This window comes from Pyrgilauda ruficollis, unplaced genomic scaffold (genome assembly GCF_017590135.1).
Source record: "Pyrgilauda ruficollis isolate IOZ18807 unplaced genomic scaffold, ASM1759013v1 scaffold2, whole genome shotgun sequence".
In the NCBI taxonomy this organism is placed as follows: Eukaryota; Metazoa; Chordata; class Aves; order Passeriformes; family Passeridae; genus Pyrgilauda; species Pyrgilauda ruficollis.
In genome coordinates, this window is record NW_024519206.1 from 7831758 (window position 1) to 7852741 (window position 20984).

A 20984-nucleotide genomic window follows, 5' to 3' on the forward strand; every position below is an offset into this window, starting at 1 on the left:
TCAAGTACAGTTCAATCTGCACCTTAGCTTTCCTGATCCCATCCTTACACTGCATCCCATCCAAACTGCATTCCTCTACACTGCCAAGGTTACTTGTCCTTGCTTCCACTGGCTGTGCATTTCTTTCCTACTCCTCAGTTTAAAACCCTTGCTCAGATCTCAGGACATCCTTCCAACCTGAAAAACATTTCTGACAGTGCTGTAACAGGCATCAACCTGTAGGTATAACTGTCAACATTTACCAGCATATGAAGCAAAACTGGGGGGCAAAACACCAATACAAAAGCACAATGTACTTTATTATCGTACTTTCTAAGCAGTGCTGTTCTCAGCTATACAACACATCTCAGTGCACCAGTGAAATCACTGCACACATATATCCTCACTGCTCTCTTAACATACTTATTGAAATTACCTACTTCTCTGATAATGTTTAGAATGCTCTTTTGCATAGAGGTGTTTACTTTTATATGTCATATCAAAGGCAGTCCTGCTTGCTTAAGTTTGAGCATGCGTTTCAGCAAAACTTTCTATCAACAGCAACAAAGTTTAAATGGCATTTATGCAGAAGGTGTTTAACAAACACCTGACAGAACATATTATCTGCTTGTTCCAAGGTTATTATTGAGGCTGGCCTGTGTCAGCAAGAGGGTGGCCAGCAGGACCAGGGCAGCATCCATCCACCTCTACTGGTGAGGCCAGTGGTGAGGTGCCCTCAAAGGTGAGGCCACACCTCAGACACCTCCTGTGTTTGGTTCTCAGCCCCTCACTACAAGAAAGACATTGAAGTGCTGAAGTGTCTCCAGAGAATAGAGCTGGTGAAGGGTCTGGAGCACACGTCCTATGAGGAGCAGCTGAGGCAGCTGGGGATGCTCAGCCTGGAGAAAAGGAGGCTCAGGAGGGGCCTTATCACTCTCTACAACTGCCTGAAAGGAGGCTTTAGCCAGGTGGAGGTCAGCCTCTTCTCTAAGGCAACCAGTGACAGGATAAGAGGAAATGCTGTGCCAAGGGAGGTTCAGGCTGGACATCACGAAGAATTCTTCACAGGAACGGTTGTCAGGCATTGGAAAAGGTTGCCCAAGGAAGTGGTGGAGTCACCATCCCTGAAAGTCTTCAAGAAACTGCCAGTTGTGGCACCTAGTCCCATGATCTAGTTGACAAGATGGTTTTGGATCACAGGCTGGATTCAATGATCTTGGAGGTCTTGTAACAACCTGAGTGATTCTGTGACTATTCACAGACAAGCCCTACAACTGTTCATCAAACCAGCAAGTCACCAGCTGCCTTGTATACCATTGTAAATAGATGTTTACACTTAAAGGAAAAACACATTCTGAACTCTGAGCATTAGAGTTTACAAGCAGACTGTGTAAAACTGTACAAAGTTGCTATGTTAATACCAGCTGGCTTTAAATGTCCCTGCACACTGTGACAAAATGCTTTTTTGGTAACTGCATTCCCACCACTTCAAATTTTAAAACATTCTCTAGTTAGTGACCAAAATACTACTGAGCAATAACAATGCTTATTGTTTTCACACTTTTTTCATCTTCAGTCTATCAAAATAAATTGTCATGAATAAAGCAGATGATGAAGACTGTTCCTACCAAGACAAGATCCTTATGTACATAAAAATTATTAATTGAACTTCATGAAGCATTTCCCATCACAGTTTGCTTTGCACTCAATTTTAGGCACACAGTGCCTTCACTATCTGCACTGTCTTCCTCATAACCAAGCACAATCCTGAATATCCACGAGGCAACTTGGGTCTGTATAGTCTGCTCATCTCACTGTAAAAGCACATGAACAGCACTGAAATGGAACCACCAGCTCCACTTAGGATCATGCTGCTCTTGCAGAATGATTCAGCTTACCACGCATACCCAGTGGAGAGTGTTTAGTGAACTTTGGGATATGTCAGGAAGAATTTCTGATTATCAATATTTGAGAAATACTACCTGCTTGGGGCAGGCTGCTCAGAATACTCTCATCTGATGAGGGACATGAACAAAATAACATCTGGAAGTCTTTTATATCATCCACCCCTGTTTTTAAAAAAAAAAAAAAAAGCTATTGTCTGACTTGATGATTCATGGTTATAACTTTTCTAGTAACTGTCAACTTTCTGATGCCAATTATTTAAATATCAAAATAATATATTTGCCTGAGGCAATAAAAAGCAATAAAATAAAAGTTGGCAGTTTTACTTACATTATAAAAATCTTGATTCAAAGAGTTCATCCAATTAGTAAAAGAATAAATTGCATCATGAACCTTTTAGCTAAAGTGTTTAATGCTGTTTTCATTTAAATTGTACTTGTGTTTGAGTCCAATAGCAGTGAGTGAGAGTGACAGGGATCCATTTTGTGGATCTTGCCATCTGGCACAAGATCCCTTGGAAGAGTCACAGAACATCTGTTTAAGCATCAGATGCTCTTGAGGCAGACAGATGACTTGTGTGAGGGGCACGGAGGGTAAAAGGTCCGTCAGATGGGTGTCCCACTGGGCTGGAAGAGGTCTCCTCCCAAGCACAGCCTCTATACTAGCTGCAGCCAGGCTTTTTGGGTTTGACTTGAGCCAAACACCCATTCCATACCACTTCTGCTCCATACCAGTAGCCAAAAACATGGGAGCTGAGTGAAAACTTCTGGACAGGAGTGGGAAAATAGGGGAAATTAAGATAATTTAGAGTAAATAATAAAAGTAACAGGTAATTCTGTTGCTGAAGGGAGTAAGGGACAGGGACTATTTGATTATAAAAAGGATGCTGCTGGTGCTGCAGGTGAAAGAAGAGAATTTCCTGTACCAAAAAGATGAAAGGAGAAGGGACGATTGCCTGGCAAGACAGAAAGGTAAGCAGCTATTGTAGGAAGAGGACAGCTGCTGCTACTTTCCAGTGAAGGAGGGACAGGAAACTGAAGCCCAGGTCAATATTTTAACCCAAAGAACCCAGGGAAAGAGTATCTTCTGGAGTTTCCTAAATTCAGCTAATGCCTGTCTAAATTCCTGCCTTCACCAGGTAGAGCAGCCAGTAAGAGCAGACCAATGCAACGATGTTGCTGAGGACCTTGTAATTAAACAATACACATTTTGCAGATTTTTACTCAGTCTAGTTCAAATCTGAGGCCCAGATCAAGTGTTTTCACTCCAGCAATTCCAAGGATTCCCACAAATCTTTGGTTTCTAAAGAGCAGATATATCAGGTGGATACTCGGTGAAGCACTTCATCATCCTTTTGTCTGTCAGACATGGTAACACCAGGTGGCAGAAGCAATGACATGAATCTCCTTTATAAGCCTCATATATGGAGTCAGCCCTTTCTGTTCATCTTTGTTCGTGCTTTGAGTCTTCCTGTCTTTCATTACACCACCACCATAAAGCCACCCTCTCCTACTCTTCCATCCGTAGTAGATACTCTATATATGTGACAATACCCCAGATGAACAGAATTCATGGAGCCACTTGAGTCTGAGGACAGAATGTTTTCTAGGAGACTCTAGCACCACTGCTGCTTTGACTCTAGTCTGGTACCAGCTAGAGTCACTGGAATCTCTGGATGAGACTGCATCATCCTGGGACACAGACAAAGCAAACAGCATATGCAGAACTTCAAGATGCAGAGGGTTACAGTCAAAGCTTTCTGCTATGAGGTGGCATTGTGATTTCACCATGCTCATAATAAATTTCAGATGCCTATATTTTTTTTCACTTACAGTAGGCAAAGATATAATCAAAACTGCTGGGGGCGTTTTTCAAACTGTATTTTTTGAAAGTGTACACATAACTCTGTATGGAGAACATCTTTCCTCACATGAAGCAGTATGATATGAAGGAGTCTTGAACCTAGAGATGTTCACATAACTCAAGAAAACTCCAGTGGAACTGGCACTGGAGGGACAGTGACAGCTGACAGTGATGTCAATAGCAAAGACCATGAGGTTTTATTAGTCTATAGTATGAGTAGAATATTTCAGTAGTATATTCCACATGGAGCAGTGCAATATAGTATGATTCCACAGCGGTTCCCTTTGTTATACTAGTGTTACAACTTAACAAAAAAAAAAAAAAAAAAAAAAAAAAAAGGCAAAACACCTTTAACATACTTAATATTTGTCAGCTATGCTAAGATACTACAACACTAATACCAGAGGATTATTTTGGGAAGATCTACCTGGGGCTGTTCCTTCTATACTGCTCAAGTATTAACACAGCCTGAAAACATTTCCAATCTGACAATCTAAAGCAGCAATGAATAACTAAAAGGGTTCTCCAAAGCCTGTTCTAGTGAACCACAGTATAAAACCAGAATTTTACAGTTAAAATGTCCAGAAAATATCTACAAGTCTTATGGGAGAAGTTTCTTATTCTTGCAAGTCTTAGCAAATCTGTGTATTTATTTTGGGGGATCAATTTTACTTTGCAGTTCCAAAGGAATAAAGGGCCCTGCCATTGCTTTATGTCACTTTTATAATCTTACTTTGAAATGCTATCATCATTAATAATAAACTTTCCATTTTCTTTCAATATGAAAGATTTACTTTGCTAATGTTAATTTTTATAGCATTATCAACCAATCTTCAAAAACAGTGGGGTTTTGGGTTTTTTTTTCAATAGGATATACCAGCATCACTGCAGAACTCAGTTGATTGACACTGAAATTATTTTTCCCTCAGCATCTCAGACAATAATTGGGTCTCTACTGAACATCTTTATCAGCCATTAAGGAAAGCTTTTTAACATGCATATGCAGGGAAATATGATGAGTAGTCTGGCACAATTATTTTCATGATTGAGTAGCTGTTATGAATGCCATTTTTGTAAATAGAAGCATAAAATGAGGAAATCTCCACAACTTTCCTGTCCAAACTCTTGCTCCTGGGCTATTCACAATCATGATATTGAAAAACTGAAGTACCATAACTATGTCAACATGGATCATAACACTTACAAAACCCTGCTTCTCACAAGCAGACATTTAGACATACCCTCCATTCTCCTAGAACTCACAGGTTCCAGGCTTCTACCCAGCCTACTTTAAATTCAGCTTCCTTGAATATAATTAACCAAACCCCACATTGTTTATAAACATATATAAATACTAAAATGAGGTATCAAAATAAATTCTGAAATACTGCATAATTAATTTGCATGCCACTTACTTTAAAATAAGTGTTTTTCTTAAACACCATAATTGTGGAATATCAAAGCAATGGAATAAATCAAAATCTTATAAGGTAAAAAAACAGGCAAAACAAAACAAAAGAGAAACCAAACCCCCACTATTCAGCCTTAGAGCTCAGAGTGAGGTAGAATCTTTTCTCTATTCCAAGCTTATGATGGAGAATTCCTCACCACTTTTTCTTTCTCTCAAATCTGATCCTGCATGTTCATTCCTTCCAGATCTTCTTACAAAAGATGACAGGGAGACTAGGATCTGTATCTCCAGATCTGGCCAGACACAGCATTCCCTAAAATGTGTTCCCCCACACAGAGCATAGCATCAGTGGTCATGTCATCAATCACAGATGCAGAGAAATGAATATAAATGTGCTTATTTCTAAACCTGATAGCTTGTTCATACTTGAAAAGAGATAAATCACTCCACAAGTATCTCATAAATAATGTTCACTTACAATGAAAGCATTAATAATTGCAATAGTATGTATGAAGATCTACGCAGAAGGCTATTCACCTATCACAGGGTGTGGAAAGAAAAAACTAATAGCACGAACAGTTCAAAAACTCTGAGACACAATAGACTTAAAAGACATAAAATGCTGTGGGGAGGAAAATGTGGAGTCACACAAGAAACTTGTGAAGTAAAGCTGTGAATCCGTTCGCATTCCACTTCTCCGCAGATACTGGCCTGGGGCTACTATACGTCTGAAAGAGGGTGTCTGTGTGAAGATTTACGAATTAGCTGCACTTCATTTTCAAAAACTGCTATTCATCATCACATGGTGTTTTCAACAAGGGCACTTGAGCTAAAATGCTTCAGCTGAAGCCACTAAGTATTTGCTAACTTGATACTGATGTCAATTCCAGGGTGGAGAAAAGCACAAAAATTAAGGATCCTGGTAGGCCAATTTCACAGGAATTTTGCAGAGAACTCTATTTTCTGACTTTTACAACTCCTTTCTGCTACTTGAATTTTTACTACAGCTCACTCTTCCTCTTTGCTTACAGTAAAAAACATTGCATCCTGGTTTCTTCTCTACCCAAAGATGCTGATACTCTCTAGCAAATGAGAGGTGGAATAGCGAGAACATGATCTGCGTCACTGGTACTTTTATTTATATCTGACTGGTCAACCAAAAAAGAACAGTTTTGTAGTTGCTCCCACTTAAGCACTTTAGCCTTCTCTATGCCACAATGAACAGATACTGTTCATCAACACAACAGCATGCTATGTTTCAATGTAGGGTGCATTTGTAACTCCTGGTAGGCCTTCAGTGTTCCTGCATGGATGAGCATGTTTAGGAATGTTTAGTCTTGGTTTAAAATAAACATTAGAAACTTGAGTAATAAATATATAGTCATCATCTGGATAAAGATGCCTAAAATCCTACTGCCTCTGACTGTAATTACAGTAATAAAAGTATTGCTGACTGATGAAGAAATGTATTTATGCTGCAGGGATTGCAAATCAACACTTTTTTATACTGAGTTAAGAATCCAGTCTGCATTATAAAACTTCATTGGTATATAAAATAATTACTCATTGGTACATAAAATAATTCACCTCTGGACTAAAGTGATTAATCCTTCTCACTTTCTTCTCCTGTATTATCTTTTTACTATGATCTATATTATTGCCACGATAATAAACTCATCAATTCAAGACAATACTTGGTCTTTACTGGATAAAACATGTTCATGTAAAATGTATGCTCATTGTCCTAAATCACATCTTCAAGATAACTTTATATGTAGTAAAATATTGTCTCAATAGATTAGAGCAAATATTTTCAAACATGCCTACAAAGCACAACCCTCAGAAACCTCTTATCTTATTTTAATATCATATCTTTAATCTTATTTTGCTCATTATATCCCTGGAGTGAATATTAAAAAGAAGACCTATTTTACAGTTGCCAAGTGGGGATACATCATCTGAACTGCAAATTTAAATGCTTTAGATCTTCTAGAAAGATTAAAAACGTGAGTGGTATTTTCATCTATATTTATGAAGTACATTTTGATAGAGTTTCCAAATTCTGTCAGTAGGAGTGGAAGAGCCTTCCCTCATTCAGAGATGATGTGGTTATTGCAATGCTTCTCAATGGAAGAGTTGTGGACCATGGTCTACATTCAATTGAGCCAGTTTATAATTAATTTTACATTAGATGCCTTTTTGAGAAAATAGAGAGGAAACGAACTGTTCACTGTATCAGTTTTCAATTCTAAAATACAAAGGTTAATACAAGTGTCAGAACTCAAATAATTAAGGAGTTTCTGTGCAGACTATTTCAGGATATTTTTGCATAAAGCATTTTAATAGCATATGATTATTCACTTTTCACCCCACAAGACCCATTTAGAACAGCACAAACAAGTGTGGCAAACTACCAAGACTGGTAAAATGATCATGGACTCCACTGTCTACTCCACCCATGCCATAAAAAACCAAGTTCATTGCTGCTGCCCTGCTCCCAGTCTTATTTGTTTCTCTCTCCTGCAATGTTCCCTCCTGTCTTGCCTTTTTTCTCCACACCCCCACCCCCACTAAAATGTCTCTTTACCCCTTATTCTCTCTTCTTGACACCAGGTGCCCAAGCTGAGGGTGGTTATGAACACATGAAAACCGTATTGCAACTAAAACACATTGTACACCATCACCAAGTAGGAGCAATGACCTGAGGTGTGCTCCCTGGGGAAAAAAAATGGGGAAAAATGCCAAAGCATGTGTGGGGTCTGTTCAAAGTGTTTGTCAAAAGGGCAGCCATAAAGAAAGCTGAAACCCATGGACAATAATCCATGATGAATACAGAGGAATGTCTGCAAATTTCACAGCTGTAGCTTTCACTAGCATCAACAGTGTATGTACAAGCGAGAAGGTTTATAGAGCTGAATCACTTGGCTAAATCTGGATTAATCATTAAATCATATAATATCCTCAGTTGGAAGGTTCAGTGAGTCCAAATCACACGACAACCCCCAAAATTACATCGCGCGCCTGAAAGCATTGTCTCACAAGCAAACAGTAAAAATTGTTCCTAATATTATGTTGGCTCTCCCTACCAGGACGCAGCTTACCTTCCTCAGCAAAGAAAAGTGGGAAATGAGAATTTTAAATTAAATTTAATTCATTTACTGTAGCTTCCAATCCCACCTTGGCTCATTGCTGAGACTGGACAGAGTCCCCAGTAGCAGGAACTCTGCAAGGATCCCTGTGAATGGACAGAAGCTAGGACACTATAGTGGCTGCACAGAAGGAGAAGTTTCTCAGATACATAAGAAAGTATGCCTAAAGCATATACAGCTAAGATATTGCTCACTTTTCGCAAAGCACAGTGTTAGAACAGGCTACAAGTATTTTTAAGTAAGTGAACAAATCACATAGCTCAAAACACACTGCAGAGAATAAACCCACCTTCATCTGCTAAGAAAACTATACAAATAAGAACATTCCTTTCTTAACTGGAGAACCGCCTCTACGCAGAGGCAAGAGAGTTTTTCCTAATGTTACCAAAAAAAAAGCATTCTATTTTTAAGAGGAAAGCTTTTGTTCAGTTTTACATTCATCTTGTACTTAACATGATTACCAAATAAAGTCAAATCCTACAGATAACATGAATTTAGAGTAAACACCATTTATAAGGATATCAAGTTACAGTGCTTACTAAAGCTTGTAGAAATAATAATCATGCTGCTATGAATGATAAAATCGCAGGAACAAAAACAGCCACTGGACTAGTACCATTGACGTGTACTAGCTTAATACCAAAGTACACAATCATAGGATCACAGCATGGTTTGGGTGGGAGGCACCTCCAAAGGTCATCTGATCCAAGCCCCCTGCAAAGAGTCAGGCCGTCTTCAACTAGATCAGATTGCTCAAAGCCCTGTCCAACCTGACTGTGAATGATTCCGGGTTCTGGGTAACCTGTGCCAGTTACCACCCGCAGTAAAAAACCTTTTTTATTTAATCTAAAAAGCTCTCCTTCAGTTAAAACCATTAAAGTTTCTAGTGCTTCTCTACAATAACATCACTTTTGCCTGTACACTTTGCCTGTCTGTGTTGTTTGGCTGAAAAACATCAGCAAGAGGACACAGTTGCTACATTATCAGGATACAAAGGGCTTTTTCTGCAAAACACTTGCCCTAGGATTAAAATTAAACTTGTTGCTGCACTTCAGTATGGAAACAATGTCAAAAGCCATGTGCAAACGTTCTATTTCATACCAAACTGATGCTGCCTCAAATGATTTAGCAATGTTTTAGGGTGAACACTGAATATGATTCCCATTTTGGTACAATGTGGTGCAAGCTTATGCTATAAATTAGCACACAAATTGGTCCTCTGACCAATGTTCCCATCCCATAAGAATGTGAAGGAATCTGATCCTTCACATCCTTAATTATACTGGCAAGTACTCTCTTAAACACAGCTGCTTCTAGCAGCTTCTAGCTTCTAGCAAAATGGAATATTGATAGAGAATCTTTGGGGAAAAAAAAGCCAAAGCCAACCCTTGATAGTTTCACCAATGCTTCACAGTTTTTAAGAAAAACTTTCTATTTTAAAATGTTTCCCACTCTCTTTTTCTGTAAATAAAAAGTTATCTTAGCTCTGTCCTGTTGTAGCACTTCAGTTTCTGGTGGTCTTTGATTAGAGGCAAGAGTGAATATTATTTTCAAAAGGCAACATGAAGAAAGATCCTGAATTACAAAAAAAAAGAAGTATGTTACTCTGATTTGAGCAGTTGCTTTTCAATAATAACCCTGAATATTTCTATATGTCTCTGTGTTCAGAAGGATGTTTCTCATGTCCCACATAACCAAGAATATGTAGGTGGCAATTAGGCATGGAGCCAGTGAGTCTCCAAGCAGTTTCTCTTAATGCTTTAACATCAATTAGTACAAAACATGCCCTTTTCAAACAGGAGAGAATGGTCTAATTCATACCATAAAGAATTAGAAAAGGAAAAATATACAGAGTTAATTACATAACAGTGTTTGCCAAGCAATGAATAGATGAAATAGATGGGTATACAAGACAAATTTCAGATAAGGCAAGATTGATAAAGTTACTAAAACTAATACAGAGGGAAGGCAAAGATAACAATGTGTAGTTAAAGGAATAATCTTGTGTGTAGAATGAAGGAGTTGGATGATCATTTTTCTCTGTCACGTAATTCCTATTTTTTGATGCATGAAGAAAAAGCAACATTTTTAGCCACTAGTTTTGTTCAGCACTGATGTTGAACCATCTCTTTTAGGAACATACCAGTTTCAAGCTCTTACAGTTGCTGGCACAGGAAACCATGCTGTCCCTTCCACTAGAAATGCAAACCCTGTTAACAACAAAAGCAGCAGTACAGCTGACAGAACAGCCAACCTCCCTTTGCTATTGTGGTGACTGGCACACAACCTGTTTGAAAACTTTCACCAGTTTTCTTACACCACTAAATTTCATCCCCACTCTCACTCTTGGGATGAACTATTAGCAAAGAGATTATATTTTTTAGGGTAGAAAGAGAGGTTTTTTCCAATTCATGCCTGAAAAAAGTGGGGTGGCAAGGTACTTTGTAGCAAAACTTTGATCAGTCAGATAAAGAATTAAGGAAAATGAGGAAATCATCTGAGTTCACTAGGCCAATTATTCAATAAGCTTTTGAAAGATCATAATTAACATTTGTTGGATGATTCTAGGCTGTAAAATGCACTTTTCTCTATCATGAGGGGAAAAAACCTAAACAAACTGCAAACAAGCTTTAGTAGAATGTTAAAAAGCTAAGGGGCTGCACCTACAGAAAACTGTCTTGTCCAAAATTTCTATTTATTGTAAAGTTTATGTAAAATCTGAAAAAGTGACATGCCAGTAAGAGTTACTAGTAAGTTAATCAACAAAATCTTACATCAACCAGACGTAGATGCATGGTTAGCCCTTATTTAGTAACAGCAAACTACTTAAAATTGGGTTTGGAGTAAACTTTAGGAAGTGGAATTTTGACATACAAGCAAACATGCTTAATGGAACTTCAGAGTGCAGTAAATCACCTCAAAACATTTTGAAGCTCTATAAACAAAGCAGATTTGTCTTCTCTCCAAAAGATTTAGAAACAGTACATGCAGAGAACATATACTTCCATAAAAAAATAACTCTTCACTACAGAAGAAAAGGCACATGCTCTCCCTTTTGACACCATCAATATTTTGGTTTATGAACTCCATGAGCTTGTAAACATAGTTGTGCCATAATTCTGTGGAAGAATCTCTGTGCCTTGAACATGGCAAGCATAGAGCACACTTGGAGGACAAAAACCAAAACCTGAACTATGGAACTGGTATCTGACCTAATCAGAGGAAAGTTCTGAACTCATTTTACTTCATTTTGAGTAATGAAAGACCTCGCAGGAAAAACATCTAAAATCGCACAGTTCTGGGAGCAAGTGACCATAAAAGTTGGTGTGTAGTGAGCGTTACAAAGCATACTTCATTATACTTCTGCTGTTTAAGTAGAAATCACACATTATCTCCACTTTTCATATAATTTGCTACAATTTTGCCTACAAAATTCAACACCTGGTCTGCTCAGTTTAAGCACAGAACACTGGAATTAAATAAACAGGGGAAAAATACTTGAGCTCATAGCTGCATAAGAATGGAAAGACTGAGTCAAGGAAAAAGTTGAAGGCAGAGGTTCTGCCAAAAATGTGCATTCATGCTGCTGCCAGTACCACACAGGTTGAATAAAACTCAAATGTAAACAATCCCCTTTTTTAAAAGATTCTGCTGGGTAGAAACTTCAAAGAGCAAAACAGTTACAAATCAAGACAATTTATACAACTACATTGCAAAGAAATGGGCCATGATGCTCAGTAGAAAATATGCCCTCTGACCTTGTGAGAAAGTACACTGTAAGGTTTGGAATATGGTTAAAATATTAGTTAGGAGGATGAATAAAAATTGGCTTAGGAAAGCAGCTCCTCAAAGAATGCTTTAAAATCAAATTTAATGAGTTCAGACTGAAAATGCTGGAAAATCTATAATGGTGACATTTTCCACTTTTATTCAATCCAAGTATTCGGCTGGAAAATAACTTCCAGGATACACTTCACAACAAAATTCAGATGAAAATCACTACCCAGTGGAGGTTCCTATGATCTTTCTCTGACTTCTGTTAAGCCTCAATCCATGCATTTCTATGTCTTAAGAGAACAGTTTAATCTAACTTCAAACACTCTGCATCTCATAGTCTTAAGATATGAACATGTTTTCATATTCAGATGTTCCAAAACATATTTAGATGAAAGCCAGCTGAAATGTTTAGAAACTTAACATTGGTGAGATGAAGTTGCCATGAGATTTGCTCCTGTTATCTTTGAATGTTAAAAAATAAATAGCCCTCAGCAACCACAAGCCAGCACCAGAATGCACTGTGATTGTTCTGGCCTTATCACTAATGAAGAGAAGCACCAGGTTCCTAGCGGTGTGCATCACCTCTAGTTTAAAAATTGCCTTAACAGGCACAACAGCCTGGTAATAATTTCCAATTTAAAACAAGAAAATTCTGAAAAGATACAGGAACTACAAAATAGAAAGCTGTAACTCTGTACCAGAAAATTTAACAATTAAATATTCAATAATAATAGCAGAGAGCATGTTAAGATGATGAGAAACCAACATGCCTTTGTTTTTAAGTTTGAATGTGCATTCTAATATATTTCTTCAAAGGAGTGGGTGACAGTTGATTAAATTTACTGGGATTTCCAAAACTTTCAACAAAACTCCTCCCCAAAGGTTTTGAAGAAAACTAAGGTTCCAGGACATAAGATAAAGGATTTGCCGGGGATGAATCCTTGCTCAAAAGACTGAGTAGACTGGGTAGGAGAAAATGCTTAGTCCTCAGAACAGAACCTACATAGTTCAGGTGGGATTTCTTATAGGATCTATGTTGTTCAACAAAGTCATAAAAATTTGGAAAAAATTGTAAGTAATAATATGAATTTGCTTATGATACAAAGTCCATTAGGATAGTGGCTGACTGGAATGGAATGCAGGAATTATGAACTGAGTAACTAGACAATAAAATGATAAATGAAGTTGAATGTAAGTGAATGTAAAACAATTCATCTGTATTTCAAATTCTAAATTATGAGATCTCAGCAGACCAGTAGCAAGCTCCTGTGCTTAGGACACTACTTTGAATAGAACCACCTCTCTTTCTTTGTTTTCCAGTCTATGTAGTTGCTGTCTAGGGGACACAGTGGAGGCTAAAAGTTTACACAGATCTCAGAAGACAAGAGCATGGAACAGAAACCTATCAGGGCTAATACTTCCACAGAAAACCACTCTGGCTCAGGAAATACTTAAGTTAACAATTCTAGGTGTAAGGAGAAAATTTAGGAGTATCATATATGCTTCCCTGATCTGATTCTCTCCTAGGGATTTTCTTACAGCTACTGTTGGACACAAGACAATGACCTAGATAAACTTCTGATCTGGTCCATTGTGGCCATCTTTGATGCTGATATATTGCAGCATAATAAATCCCACTGCAGCAAAACCCAAATCTGGGATGTATCAGGACAGATACATCCAGAGGAGATGGGTAACTACTCTAAAAAAGGTCCAAGTGCACAAAGCAGCTACTAGGATAGACAGGGTATCACTGGGATCTGATGGCTGTGCATGCTGGGGCATTTTTAATTCTCGACATTATTGGGCCTTTGCCATGTGTAATACCACGTTTAAATACTTCAGCACTGGATATGATCCATAATGGATGACTTTCACTGAACAATCAGACACAAACAACAAATAAGACTTGGGGCTTAGTGTCTCACATACAGAAACACCAACCACAGGTCTTCTAGCCCTTCTAAAGAAATACCCCAAAGTTAGCCTGAGGCTGGATTACTTGACTCCTGCTAATATACAGCAGGAGAGGATGAAAGAGGAAATACTCGCAATATAGATTTGATGGTTACTGCCTCTGCTGCACAAATTTTAAGAATTACCATACTGCAAGAGCCTGCAGAACTGTTACAGTCACTACAATGTACATCTTGAAGGGAATTTTTGTGTTTAAATGGCTGAAGAACTTCCTAAGTTTTCCTGGTCCAATACAGTGATGAAAATTGCTACAACCTTTGCATACTTTCACTATAAAACTAAAATTTGTATTGAAACTGGAAAAAGTTATCTGAAGAATTTCAGCCATATTTTTAATTGAAAAATGCACGCAAAATACAAAACTCATTAGGAAACCAACACAACAGCAAGCTGTTAACATTTTCAAAATGCCTCTTAAGCACACAGAACAATTTTAGAAAGCTTCTTTGTTACTGTTGTTTTATGTAATCAGAGCTATGCCAGAAAAAAACCAGAAGTATTCTGTACTATACTTTTTTTAGTTACCTGCTAAATGATGCCTCTGGGGGACAGCATGGAAGCCAAGTGAGAAGATTAATTTTTGATGTCCAACTTAGACAGTAAAAGAGTACAAACATCGCTTTAAGTGGAGAATTGCAGCGCTAACAACTCAAAAGTACAACTGCCCTTAAACAGATGCAATGGACTTCAGAGGTTTCTGTCAGGCAGGCTAGTAATGGAAAGAAAAGTTAAAAGCCATTTGTGTGCAAACAAAATTTTTTGTCAAAGTCCTTTCATCTTAAATGTTTATGTTTCCATTAAGAGATAAGAGGTCAACATCAAAGCTTTAATAAGAAATAAAAATCAGAGTAACTCATACTATCAGATTTGAAGATGAAACTCAGATTTGATGCTCATAGTATTTGTTTTTGCAAATGGTTCCAATTCAATGTTTATTTCCTATTACAGTAATGTATCCAGAAAAATTAAAACTACCATACTTTTCTAAGTTCCTACATTGTATATCACATATTTTCCTTTTCACTTAAGAGTCTGGTAGTTCACCTTAACTCCACTTGTTCCCCAAAATTCTTCATACTAAGAAAATATTTTTAGAGGAATATATATTATACAATTAAAATATCCACAAAATAAACAACTGGCAACATTTATTGAATAACACTGTCAGAATGGCTGAACTGAGGTAAAAGAGCAAGGATGTTTAAAGGCCATTTTATGAAGTCACGGCTTTTAGGATATGTCTACATGCCTTAATCACTTTGGCTGACAAGCTGATGGAAGAACTGTGATTTCTCCAATTAGAAGTTCAATAGCTGAAACAAGTCTAAAAAGGTCATGTGTAAAAGGCATAAAATATTAACCTCATAGTTTTCTGTGCAGCTTGTTAAACTCCCAGAACTTGTAATAGCAGAGACAAATTGAGCAACTTTCTGACCTTTCTTTGATAAAAACCCACACAGTAGTTTAATGAAAGCCCTAAAGGTTACCAATTATTTTTCTTAAAAGCCCATCTTCCTCAGACTGGGAATTTGGTACTGCACTAAGAAATTAGTTTGTGGAAATCTTCATTTGAGTGCTTTTAGAAGAGTTGCAAATCTGTAGAAAATCCACTGTTTTGTTACCTGTTTTGGCTAGAAGAGGAGGAAGACTTGAGGGGAAACAAGAGAATAACAGAGAAAGGTGTCCAGAAAAAAAAAGCAATAAAATAAAAGGGCACGTATGCATGCATTCAAGACAGACACACTACAACTCTGAAATAAAAGAATATCAATCCCATTTTTTAATCAATATTATCCAGTATCAAGCTTCAAGATATCTACTAAAATTTGCAGTCAAGCAGCTGTGCTTCCCACAATGTCACACACCAAAGTGTTGCAAGCAAAAGTGAGGTTGCAAAGTTCTGTGTTTATGACCTTTCCTGACTCAAAGCCCAAAACTTCCCCAACATTTTGATAATATTTGAACTAATACATTTCTTAATTAACTAATGTGCCAGAGACATGTTATTTTTCAATTTCTTGACATCCTCTGAATGGTACAAAACAGATGCAAAAGTCTAGGTTGATCAAATAGATTTCAGTTCAAAATACAAAGCCATGTTTGTAAATCTTTCTCATCATGTCAGATCTACTTATTGCAAAATATGCAGTCATGACTGATTGCAGACAATACTAATAATTAAGGATAAAAATGTGTAAAGCCTCCATAAATATCAATTTCTGGTTTTACTGGTGAATGACTGGCTATGAGTTTGTATTAAGAAAGCTACAGATTCTGATTTCTATGAGCTTATCCATATAGAAAGTTTCAGAATGATTTGGTTTTCCTCTTTGTCCTAAGCTCCGTGGAAACAAGACCACTCTGGCTCATCGAATAATTTGCACAATTTTCCTTGATGAAAGAATTAATAGTCCATAGGATCATGAAATTTAAATATTCGACTTCTACCTCTTGAAAATACTAAACAGTAATTACTTGGCCTTAAGGTTTTCTAGGAATAAATGTAAGTTTCCATATTCATTACAATCTATTATGTCATTGCAGCTGAAATTAAAACATGCCATTTTAAGAAAGGTGAGGTCTCCAGGCAGTATCCCAATCATTTTAATCAGATTGCAATCATTTGACCAATTCTATGCCAATAATTACATGAAATGAGAAGCATGCAGAGGTCATGTAGGGCAGAACATATTTGTTTTTAATGAGTTTCCAAAGTTTTATTTTGTAATTTCACTTCATTTGCCCTCCAGGCTCATTATCTCACTACTGGTTGCCAAACCACCTTCTAGTTTGTGGATTGTCCCATTGACGGGTGTGTTCCCCCTTTTGAGAAACACTGCCTTAATGTCTACCCATAATACTATTTTAAGGTATCTTTGATGAAAAAGAAATCATAAATGTTTACCTTTGGGGTTTACCAAGACAGACATAAAACACTTCTAGCACACTAAGTATTTCTTGAGCCATCAACCACACTGCAGATGGGCCTCTTGTCTTCTTTAAGGCTACAGTAAGTGCTCAGAATGTTTGCATAAGAAATCACCCACAGTTCAGGTTCCTTTCCGTTTCAAGCAGTTTCATAACAATTATTCTATTGCATCATTTGTCTCTTTTTAGTGTAGGTACTGTGATTTTTCTGGCTGTCAGTGAATAGTTCCTTTATCTTAACCAAATAGAAGTTTCAGAGGCAAAAGTACTTGGGCCCACTGTACCCTAGGCAAAGCTTAGCCCATATGTGCTGCTCTGACACAACATTCTGTCTGTGCTTCTCTGAAGTAGGATTATTTTAAATTAATACAGCTCTATAACCAAGATATATTAATGTTACTTTCTTATTTTAAAGCTTTCTGTGGTTTACTATGTCCATCCAAATGTACTTTATTTTAGATGATGACTGCTCCTTTTTAATCCCTCTGAATAGTAACAAAGTGTTTACTGAAACTTACAGATCAAGATTTTATTTCTGTAACCATTACAAGCTGTTGAATTTGAACTCCCATGCTAGGAAATGCTTTTTATATTCTCTTTTGATTATTTTATTGATTATTTTTTGTAATTCAGTCATAAGACTGTTATTATTATTACTATTAATATTTTTTAAGGGAGAAGAGCGGTAAATAAAGAAAATAGGGGTTTTTTTAGATATTACTGTCATATTCAAGCATAACCCCATTAACTACCTAGCACATATTTAAAGATAATAGTGTGTGTGTGTGTGTGTGTGTGTGTGTGTGTGTGTGAGATCAAGGCCCAATTTCAGTATTATTCCATTGCTCAGAACATAGAACAACAAGATGCAGCTGAGGTATCCTCCCAAATCTTGTGCCTCTAATGATATAAATGAATAGTTTTAATATATATCCATCCCTGCATGGATGCAATGGTTTGACATTAGCTTTCATATTCTTCAGGTTTTTAGCAGTTCTTAAGTCTCCTTCTAAGTACAACTTTGTTTATTTAAGAATAATTTGGCTTCTTTTTATAGGTTTTCCTCCTAATATTCAGAATTTGCTTTCTCCATTACATCCTACATGACTTGATTATTAAAACAAAGATTCTTATTCCAATATATAATACCCTGTCAGTCATTGCTATTTTCAAGGTGAACTTCTCATTAAATTAAGGAGTTGGAATTTTACTAACATTTTCATCAACACTTGCCAGTAATAATGTCCATAAATACATTAACCTTTGCCCCTATTTTTCATTCACCTTGCTTATGAGCTATTTCCTTCAAATTATCTGAAAAATGGTCAAAAACCAATTCCCTAAGTTCAGACTCAGATACTGAATACTCTTTGGCCCTTTGCATTTTGAATGTGCAAACCACTTCTAACACTGCAGAACTGTTTTAGGGAAAAAAATAAATTCATAAGTGCGATTTAAATTAACTATATTTTTAGAATGCTAACTAGAGATTTTATGAAGTGGATCTGTATATCAATATCAGTAATGTGGTATCCTGTGCATGATGTTTATAAGACAAATAACTATCTGTGTACCAGGCACAAGTTATAGGCAAATGAAAGCTAAAAAGCAGGTCATTTACAGCATATTAAAGCCTTTTTCTTTCATTCTCCTGATTAGCTTCTTGGTGTATCAAGTAATCATAAAAATATTTGACATCTTTTTCAATACCAAACAAACACTGCTAAAAAAATAAAGGCTCATACTTTTTCTTAGGGTTTCACAGCTCCTTCAGTACCACCAAAACTGAACTACATGGTTCTACAAGCATTTAATTTCCACTTCCAAAACATAAAAAAAAGCTACATTTTCAAAATGTATTAATTTCAAAAAACTTGCTTTTCTAATGCAAAATCCAAAAGACTGCCCCCATTTTCTTTATATCAACATATCCTTACACCCACTAAATCATATAACCCTACGAAACATAACATAATTTCACCTGAACATTACCATGGCCTTGTCTCAATAAATTCCCTTTTTTTTCAAATTAGGAAATGTGTACCTATGAACTGTGTATGTCTGGTTGTGATGATATAAACCTGTCAGCTAAAGGAAAGCTCCATGAAGTAACCTGTCATCACTCTTTCCCTGAAATAAGCTATAGCTTCTAAACTGGGACTTCTAGAAAGCATCTAGTGACAGAAGTTATTGCAATAATAGGCTATTCTGCATTAGCACAGGTGCTTTTTTTGTGTTTCTACTTCTTCTGGACTCCCCATCATGCCTATATGAAATTCCATCCTCAAGCATGGAAGTCATCTACAGGTTCATCTATTAACGGCTTGTACTAGAAGTAAAATACTTGGTGACTCTCAAATCATGCTTTGGACTTAAGATTAAAGAAAAATAAGCTGTTTTAAAGATGTTTTTTCATGTAAAAAATTGCTTTTGTTCACTGTCTCTCAGTCACACCAATACCACCAATAAATTTGGGGCTATGTAATTTCTAGATTCATACATCAAGTCTTTCCATAGGTCTTTACCTAGAAACAATTATGTTCTATATAGATCTGCAGCCAAAAGTAAACCTGATACATATATCACATATATACAAATGATGTGTACAACCTATTCTTTTGTTATCAATCAAAGTAGACAGCAGGAACTAAAGACTATATTCCTGTCTCTGTGAGCAGGGACATGTTTTAAAGCCATTTTAAAACAACACAGCTAGAAATAGTTTACTTACTTTGTAAATGTTTTACTCTATATAAGACTTTCTCCATACTAATAAGTGATGATTCTCCCCGCAATGATTATATAATGATTCCAGCTTTTTATTTTCAAAGAATGGAGGCAGCAGTCTGCTGCAATCCTCTTATCACCACAGATCAAGAATTCCCACTCAGATCTCAACTGCTCTTATACGTGCCCATTAATATTAAAATGTCTTGTTGCCATGCACATCAAAATCCACTGAAGATTATAAAAGATTTTTCTTTCTTCCAGTCAGCTTGACTAACTGTTGCTATCCACATATGTCTATTTGATTCACTTCTATATAAAATCATATACACACAATGAAGTCTAAAAGGCAAAAACTGCAGTTAGGCCAAAGCAATATTTGAAGTGTTACTTTTTACCACGATAAGGTGACTCTTAGTGCTCTATTTCAATAGTTATTCAAATTATTTTTATCAAAAGAAGCCAGAAATCACCCTGAAAAAATGGGGGTTGATAGCAGCAGAAAGAAAACTGAACAGTTGTACGTCCATCAGTGTTTTACAAGGCATGTAATTGTCATATAATAGCTATGTTCATATTGTGTTGGATTAAAAGTCTATAAAAGCAGAAACTGATTGGTATTGATACTCACAGCTCTTAATAAAGCAATATAATATGACAGGAAAAATCAAGTGCTTGGTATACCAGAAAAAGATTTAAAACTAAAGCCACATTTAATTGATTATATATAAACCCAAACACGTATTTTTTTAAAAAAGCACTTAAGATTAACTAAAAAAAAGCAGTTAAGATTACATTTATTCTTCTTTATTAAAATTTCTAGCTTACTTCTTCCTTCAAACTTCATTTTGCTGAGTTAAAAAGCTGAAAAACTATATCTGCACTGGAGGCAAGGCAGCCCACTCTTCTAGTTGACAGAACATGTTTCCCAGGCAAATGGTCTATTTTTAAATTGCTTTTGTGAGCACAAAGTATGTTGGAGTGCTAACTCTTTTTGCCTCCAGCTGAGGCAATTTGCTGCTATTACAGACACTGTTTCCACACCTATATGCCATGCCCTTCCTGTCACCTGAGTACCAAACTCTGTTTTGATGAGGGACATAAAATACTGCAGAACCACTGACTGAATGTACTTTCACTATTTTTCTCTTTTTCTAATGCTGAAAAAAAGCAATTTCCTAAGCAGAAAAGCAAAAAGGGTCCTGATGTTTTCATGTATTTCTAAAATATGTTTATCATTTATTCCTCTCTAATCAAAAAGCTTACAT

At 36.6% G+C, this 20984-nt stretch overlaps 1 protein-coding gene across 1 annotated transcript in view; it reads right to left on the reverse strand.

Moving 5' to 3' along the window:
* The window catches only part of CRPPA (CDP-L-ribitol pyrophosphorylase A), a 107306-nt gene that overhangs the window by 22417 nt on the left and 63905 nt on the right, over positions 1 to 20984 (reverse strand). The gene's annotated exons all lie outside the window — the stretch shown is intronic.